This window comes from Parus major, chromosome 10 (genome assembly GCF_001522545.3).
Source record: "Parus major isolate Abel chromosome 10, Parus_major1.1, whole genome shotgun sequence".
In the NCBI taxonomy this organism is placed as follows: domain Eukaryota; kingdom Metazoa; phylum Chordata; class Aves; order Passeriformes; family Paridae; genus Parus; species Parus major.
In genome coordinates this window covers 18905331-18913883 of record NC_031779.1, presented here as the reverse complement: position 1 = coordinate 18913883, position 8553 = coordinate 18905331, and the positions used below count along the sequence as shown (strand labels likewise).

General features: G+C 41.9%; 1 protein-coding gene across 1 annotated transcript in view; it reads right to left on the bottom strand.

The window, feature by feature from the left end:
* The window catches only part of MAP2K5 (mitogen-activated protein kinase kinase 5), a 132264-nt gene that overhangs the window by 56699 nt on the left and 67012 nt on the right, over window positions 1-8553 (bottom strand). The gene's annotated exons all lie outside the window — the stretch shown is intronic.

The window sequence follows — 8553 nt, the reverse complement described above, 5'->3', positions numbered from 1 at the left end:
AAAAAACAAAATAAAATTAAAATAAAAAATAAAAATAAAAATATAAAAAATAAAATAAAATAAAATAAAATAAAATAAAATAAAATAAAATAAAATAAAACAACTGCAGAAAGAGGCAGATACAAACACAGGGTGAATAAATAAGCACTGAAGGACCCCAGAATGCAACAAGTTCTTTGGAGGGGTTGCCAAAAAAGAAACATTTCTCAGCAAAGCAGGGCCAGCTCCTGTGCCACTTCTGCATCCCCTGCACCACCACTGGATCCATCTGCTCAGATTTCCTCCCTGCAAGATTGTCAAGGTATTATAAATTAAGAAACTTAGCAAAGAGTCTGTAATCTTCCCCGAAATAGCCTGCAGATATGTCACTGTACTAAATGTGTTTCAGATTTAATGAAGCTTTAATGTCCTTTTTAATTTTGCCTGTTTCTGTATCACCAGGGGTCGAGCGAGGCAATCAGCACTCGAGAGGGTGGTTTGGTTTAAAACTAGGAAAAAACTCATTTGCTTATGAGTTGCACTGTATTTTCTTAATTAAATTTACTAAGTAAAACGGTTTAAGTTCAGCCAACCAGTGACCTCTGGGTGTAGATTTAGATTTATAAAAAGTGTCACAGTTAAAGTAAGAGTATTAAAAGAGAAAATAAAAAAATATTAAGAAGCTCAAACAACAAACAGATGAGAGATTCACTGAAGGGATTTTCAAATTATCATTTGTCCCAAGGAAGTCACAGGAACACGAGGAACAAGCCCAGTGCAGGATGGAGAAACCACAAACTACCAAATTAACACACTGTCCAAAAAGTACTCTGCATGGAAAGGAAACTCCAGAACTCACCACTCTTTTCAGGTATTTTAACAAAAATATAATATTTCAATTTAAATTAGTTGGGTTTGGGAAGTGATCAGTGGTTTATGTCTGGATATTGAGGAGGGAATGCCTGAAATCCAGGGAGCTGCTTCCCATTTCCCCAAGGATCCTTTCCTAAGGGCTGGATTTGATGATCTTGAGCTCTTTTCCAACACAAAACTGGAAAAACCTTCATTTCCCAATGCCCAAAGTGGCCTGCAATGGCAGAGTGGTGTGGAAACAGAAAGGAGAAGGGAATCAGACACCAGGAATTATCCAGGAAAACACTTTCTCACCTCAGAGCAGCTACCTGCAGGAGTTTTTAGGGTGTGGGTGTGAGTTTTCTAAAGCAATTCCTTTTTCAAACACAGAAGTAGCTCAGGAGAGCAAATAAAGCAGCTCAGAGAGGTTCTGTGCTGAGAATTCCCCAAGCCTGGGCAGGGATGGATGAGATGCACCAACAGATTTCAAACCAGCACTTGGCAAACTGAGAAATAATCCCAGGTTATTTATTACTTATTATTGTCATATTTATGTATTTGTAATATAGATTGTTAATATAAATGAATATATAATATAATGTATTATATATAATTATATATAAGATCTATTTTATATTTATATACATTTATATTACAATTAATGTAATTAATTGTGATTAATGTAATTGTGTTACAGTTGTAATTAATGTAATATAATATATAATATATAATATAAATTATATACTATATATTAGACTATATATATTATACTATATATATAATAGATTATATACTATATAGTATATATTGTATACTATATATTATATATTACATATTACATATTATATATTATATATACTATGTTATATATTATCTATTATATATTATCTATTATATTTATATATTACATACTACATATTATATATACTATGTTATATATTATATACTATATATTATATATTACATACAAAACATTATATACTATATATCATATATATTATATATACTATATATAATATATATTGTATATTCTATCTATAAATATATGTATATATACATGTAGTTATAGATATAAAAATTATATATAATACATATTTGTGTAGTTTTATATATATATATATATATATATTTATGTATGACATAACAGAGGTACAGAGTGTGTGCATATACTGACTTTTACCAAGCTACCAAAAAAAATTTGATTAAAAAAAAAGGAAAAAACCCAAAATTTTGAATTTTGAAGAGGTGATTCAGGAAGAAGCTCAGGACTGAGCACCAGAATTAGCAGGAAAGCAACTCAACCCTGTTCTCAAACACACTAAAGGGGCAGATAAATGAACCCAAAATTCAAATCACTTGTTGAAATCGTGTGATTTGCCATTTTAGAAGTGAAAAGGGAAATCCAGAAACCCCCTCCCCTTCCAAATCACTTTCTCCACCTCACTCCTTTTTTTTTGCTGCATATTGTGAATAAAATCACAGCAGCAGCTCTGTCTGGATCCCGTTTGGAAAAGTGGCTGAGGGAAGGAAGTTCAAAACATATTTTTAGGACACTCAGGCAATAAAATTTCCCACTTAGATTATTGTGCAAGTTGTTTTTTAATTTACAGTTACACCGGAGAGCACGGGATGCTTTTCCTCTTCATTTCAGGCACATTCCATGTTTCTCGGCATAACTGCAAATTGAAAATAAGCGCTGGCAATATCGCCAGTGATGGAGCTGAAGGAGGACTTTATAGGCTGAAATGTTCTAAAATTTGTTCTTAATTACCTCGTGCACATTTTACACAATTAAATTTCCATCCGAGGATTTTGCATTTAGATTGTGCGCCGCAGCTAAACCCTCATTTTCTGCAGGAAGCAGCCTCGCTCAAACTTTCTAAAAGCAGACTTAACTACTGGATAACACAAAATTCCCCAGGTGAAATTTCATTCCAAGGCCAATTTCAACATTCCTGGATAGATGGGCTTCAAATCACCTGAAACTCTGCTGGGTATGGACCTTTAATAAATATTAAATACCTCAAAAAAAAAAGTACACCAAGATTTTTCTTCTCCTCCTTAATATCAATTTCGCTGTCGTCTTACTGTGGGGTTTATTTGGGGAAAAAAAATTAAAAATAAATAAAAAAAAATAAATCCAAAAGGATATAACAGCAATTTAGCAGAGTTAAAGTGCTTCTGAGGTTAAACTGACAACACAAAGCATCTTGAAGTAGGGTTTCAATTAAATGTGCAGGATTTAGTAATGCAGGGCCCTGACAAAAAAAAAAATAAATAAAAAATAGAAGGAAAAAAAAAAAAAAAAGAAGAGTTACAAATTAATTTAATCTTCTGCCTATAGTTTGCAGCTGCACTCCAAAGTGTCTGGGGCTTAAGAACAAAGCCTTGCAAGGCCTGGGAGTGAGGAAAGCTTCAATTTTTAATGTATAAGGCCATTAGCTGATAACTTGTGGAATCTGCGACCCCTGCGGAGGGGCAGGAGCGGCAACGGAGACGGATGAAGTGACAGATTTGTTGTTGGTGGCCAGGGCTGGGAGGGGGGAAGGTTATTACCACCACCAGAAAAATGCCCTAATAACCTTTGGGACATTCCTTGGCTTGAGCAGATGAGTTCCAGCTCCGTCTCGGTGTAAAAAAGATGATATTAAAAATAAAAAAATCAAAGCTTAATTCGCCTTAATTAAAGGTAATTAGTTTCACTTTGACTTCTTTTAAATATGAGCTGTAGCAAATGCACTGCCAGCTCAAGGCTGCAGACAATCAGGGTTAAATTGCACCTTTCTGCCTGGCCACAAATCCTGGATATTACCAGGCTTTTACTGCTGCATCTCCAAAGGTGACGCCTTTTCCCAAGGGACAAAGGTGGGCCAGGGCTTTCCAGGGAAATTAGCAGGAGCAAAATCCCCACAAATGCTCCAGGAGGGTTAATTTGAGTCCTTGGTGGAGCAGAGAGGTTTCCTGCGTGGTTGTTTGCTGGGTTTAAACTCAGTACCAGAAGGGAGAAGTGGGTTAAATTTGGCTGTGCTGGTGGAAGGGCAGCTCTGACTCTGGTCTTCTCCAGCTCTGCTGGAGTGAGACTTCATCTGCCACTCCCAGCCACTAAATCATGGGAAAAGACACAGAAACTTCATCATTTTTTGACTCTTTAAGTAGAAACAACGACAGAGAAAGAATAGGAAAGAATATGCTGAGTGATGGAATCTTGGAATGGTGGGAAGGGACCTTTTAGAGATCCTCTAATCCATCCTACCACGGGCAGGGACATCTCCCACTTCTCCAAACCCTGTCCAACCTGGCCTGGGCCATCCCAGGGATCCAGGGGCAGCCACAGCTTCTGTGCCAGGGCCTCCCCACCCTCACTCACCCATAAAAACACAAATAATATATTCTATTAAATAACCTTATATATTAAAACCCACATTCCAAACACCCACAGCCCACATCACCCCTTAATCGTCCCCTCAGCCTGGGTGGAGAACTGGATTATTTATTTCCCTGCCCACAGCGGCCTAGGAGCAATTGCTGAGCAACAACGATCCATCGAGGTCTCAACCCGCGCAAACTGTACCTAAACTTCCACTTTATTGCAGCTTAGTTCACAATCTTCACCTAATATAGGGTTACATCCCAGTGCAGCAGGCGGATAAATCATCCTGGAATATTACTCTGCCTAAGTTTAGCTGGGAGTGGAGCATATGTGCTTCCGAGTCACTGAAGCACAGGCCCATAAAATACACTAATTACTGGAAGTTCTGGTCACTGAGTGATTGATAGCGCTCTGCCAGGCAACTTCAGCTCGTGTGAGGGGCCTCCCCCAGCACACAGCAATTATTAATTCATGACCCAACCCTCAGGCACTGCTCCCTCCACTCCCAATCCCGCCAGCACCAGGCTGGACATTGTCCAGTGGGAGAGGAATCGGAGGGAGCAGGCACTGCTTGGAGAAATCACCCAAAATAGCTCCAGGGAAAGAGAAATAAAAATATAGGCCAGCTTTTCTTCTCTGAGAAGGAGTTTGTGAAGCACAGAACGGCCCAGACCCCGTAAATATTCCTCTCAATGGGAAGGACTGGGGTTGATGAGGGGGTTGAGCACGTGGCAGCTCCTTGTGGTCCCTAAAACCCGGCAGCAACGAGGTGAGGCTCGCTGCAAAATCACAGCAAAAAGCACTTTTTATATCCTTCCTTCCCTTAATCCTAACGGGAAAGTGCTGCTTCTCCTCCACTGGTGAAACCTGAGGCTGTTTCCTCCAGACCGCTACAAGAATTCGGCTGTACCACCAAGATTTGGGTTTCAGATTCTTCCCTCACCACCTCACAGAACCCTTCATGTTGGAGAAGACCTTGAGGAACATCAAGTCCAGCCATTCCCACCACCAAACGCTGTCCCCAGAGCACCCCTGGTTTGGCTAAAGGCGTGACCTGATCAAAGAGCAGCCACAGATGAGAAAATCCCCAATCCTGCAGACCCTGCCTGAGGTCAGCTCCCAACCCCGACCTCAAATCATTCCCACTGCCAAGCTGATGTCCCTGATCCCACATTTTAGACTCCTCAGAGGAGATTTGAAACCTCCCCTCCTCCAGCAGGGTCTCCAGAGCAGTTTCACGCAGTTAAACATCCTGAAGCCTGAAGTCAGATGCTTTCCTCAGAGCATCCTCTTGGAGCATCTTCCTTCTCCTCTCTGCACCCCCAGCCCCAGTGGGATGAAGAGTCTGAGCTCCACTTTGTTTGATAAGCAACAACGTTGTTGTTTGTTGGATAATTCCTGATTTTCCCATGTCTGGGAATGCGCACAGCCACTGAAAAACACCTGGTGACTTCTCAGAGATCGCTAAGAACCCTTGAAAGCTCTTGCAGACACACAGCTACAGAGAACTCTGCTCACCAAACACTTCAACTTCTCAGCCTGGGAGCTTTAGGAATTAATATTAATCTAACATTAAAACCGATTCACAAACTTATTTTCTCTGGGGGAGACAAGAGGGATAAGCTCTGGAAGAAAATCTGATTTTCAGAGGAGAACACAGAGGACAGTGGAAAGCAGAGACTGGGATGTGATACAGAAGGAGAAGCAAAAAGCCAACTCGTGAGCTTCTACTTCCAAAATTGACTTGGCTTTGGGCATCAGCAAACTGCTTTCACTTCCTGAATTTAAATATAACACCAACTCTACCTGGAGATAAAATAATAAATATCACAGAATCCTGGGATGAGGTGGCTTGGGAAGGACCTCAAAGCTCATTTCCTGTGGGCAGGGAACCTTCCAGTACCCCAGGTTGCTCCAAACCCCTCCAACCCAACCCTGATGCCACAATTAAACCTCAACCAGATGGATTTGGATGTGGATACAACACGGATTTGATCCTCCCTTGGATGTTCTGGAGTTCAGTTGTGGATAAGAGCCAGGGGAAGGTGGGATCAGAGTCACACTGGAGAGAGAAATGGGGAATATTGGGCAATTTAATTTCTCCTCCCGTGCAGGACACGGCTCTTGGAGAGAGGGAATGGGTTCCAGAGCTCCCTCAGCCCCAGCCCAGCCTGGATGTGTTTTATGACTGAGTTATAAACCCTTGAAAAACAGCTTTTAGAAATGAAAATGCTGACACAGTGTTCAGTGTAGTGACAGCAATGGCACGGGTTTAAATTGAACTCGCTTTGTCAAGCCAGGAGCACTTAAATAAAACACGGGAAAACCTCATGGAAACACACAAACTATTTGTGATGGAACACCTTGAAACAGTTTTTCCAGGTTATGGATTAAATTCCATTCCCTTCAGAAAAATCCTGAAGGAAGAAAGGCAAACTCCAAAAAAATGAAGTAACAAAAGATATGATAAAAATGATAATAATAATGATGATGATATAGCTGCATATATAAATTTATTATATCTCAATTGAATTTTTAATTTATTCATTTTTTTATTTCTGAGGGGATGACTGAGCACCCTCAGACCCCTCCTGCCTCGAAGGGAACAGGAGGAACACTCCCCATTTCTCAAAGCTTAGGCAGGACTCCCATCCCATCCCATCCCATGGATCCCATCCCATGGATCCCATCCCATCCCATGGATCCCATCCCATCCCATGGATCCCATCCCATCCCATGGATCCCATCCCACTGATCCCATCCCATCCCATCCCACTGATCTGATCTGATCCCATCCCATCCCACTGATCCCATCCCATCCCCCTGATCCCATCCCATCCCATCCCATCCCATGGATCCCATTCCATGGATCCCATCCCATCCCATCCCACTGATCTGATCTGATCTGATCTGATCTGATCTGATCCCATCCCATCCCATCCCATCCCATCCCATCCCATCCCACTGATCCCACTGATCCCACTGATCCCACTGATCCCACTGATCCCACTGATCCCATCCCATCCCATCCCATCCCATTGATCCCATCCCATCCCATCCCCTCTCTCCTACCAACTTTTTTTGGGGCAGTTTCCTCACCCTCCCAAACAACATTCCCCCTTCTCATCACACACAGCTTCGCAGCAAAGAAATTCCAGACATTTGAAGGGCTCAGAAGAGCACGAAAGGAAATGAGAAGATTTACTGACAATTTGATATCCTCACACACCAGCACAGCCCTGGCTGCCTCCATCCCACCAGACTTTTCTTTTTAAATTAACGTGGTGCCAACAGTGAGGTGTGGGGCTGGAGCCTGACTTGAGAGTGCAGATGATTTTAAATCCCACAGCAAACACCAGCTCTCCCCTTTTTAACAGCAACAAGAAGTGTCTCCACTCCCAATCCCCACGTCAACAGGGTGTTACTTTAATGACAGTGACCTTGTGTGGCTCTTGGAGCACCTTTTTCACCTTTTTGGAGGCGTTTTTCTAAGGCACTGTCCTTGTTTTCATCATTTAACATCACTCAGAGCACTTCAATCAAGCTGGTGCTGGTGGGGAGAGGTCTCGGGGGAGCAGCTGACAAACCAATTAACAAAGCACCCAGACCCAAACCAGCTCCTGCACATCTGGTTCAGGAGAAATCCGGGGGAGAAAAAGGTGGGGAAGGTGTAAAAGCAGAGGAGGGAATGCAAATGAAAGGAGTTTTACCAATCAAATTCAGCTTGCAGGTGGAGTTGATGAGCAGCCACTAACAAGCCTAAAATAAAGCCCAAAGACTGAACTGCTGGGGCACAGCTTTTAATCCAGGGAAATGCTTTATTGATCAAGCCCTGCATCTATTCACCGAGAACACAACACCCAATTCTTCCTGGAGTACAATCTCTGCCCTTTTTTTGGCTAGAATGATTGAGAGAGTGTAAGAATTTGGTCTGAATCTATCCCAAAATCCTGAGTGAGGGCTCTCACCCCCGCTCAGAGGTGCAGTGGAACAAAAGATCCCTCCCTCCCCTGGGACACGTCCAAGATTGTCACCCCTGTCACTCAGAGCTGGCTTCACATGCTGATCTAGCACACCTGCAAACTCTCCACGGGCACCTGGCTTCAAAGGGCTTGGGCAAGGAATTTCTGGTGTGAAAATGTAAAAATTCTGGGCTCCAAAATGGGAAATCTGCCAAGATTCAGCACTGAGACTGCTCAGCTCCTGCCTCATCTTCTGCTAAAAATGTTGGTTACAGTTCACTTAAAGGGATGTCCAGATTCACCTTAGTATGAGGAAAGATGGAGAGAAAAGGGGGAGGAAAGATGGAGAAAAAAGGGGGAGAAAAGGGGGAGAAAAGGGAGAGAAAAGGG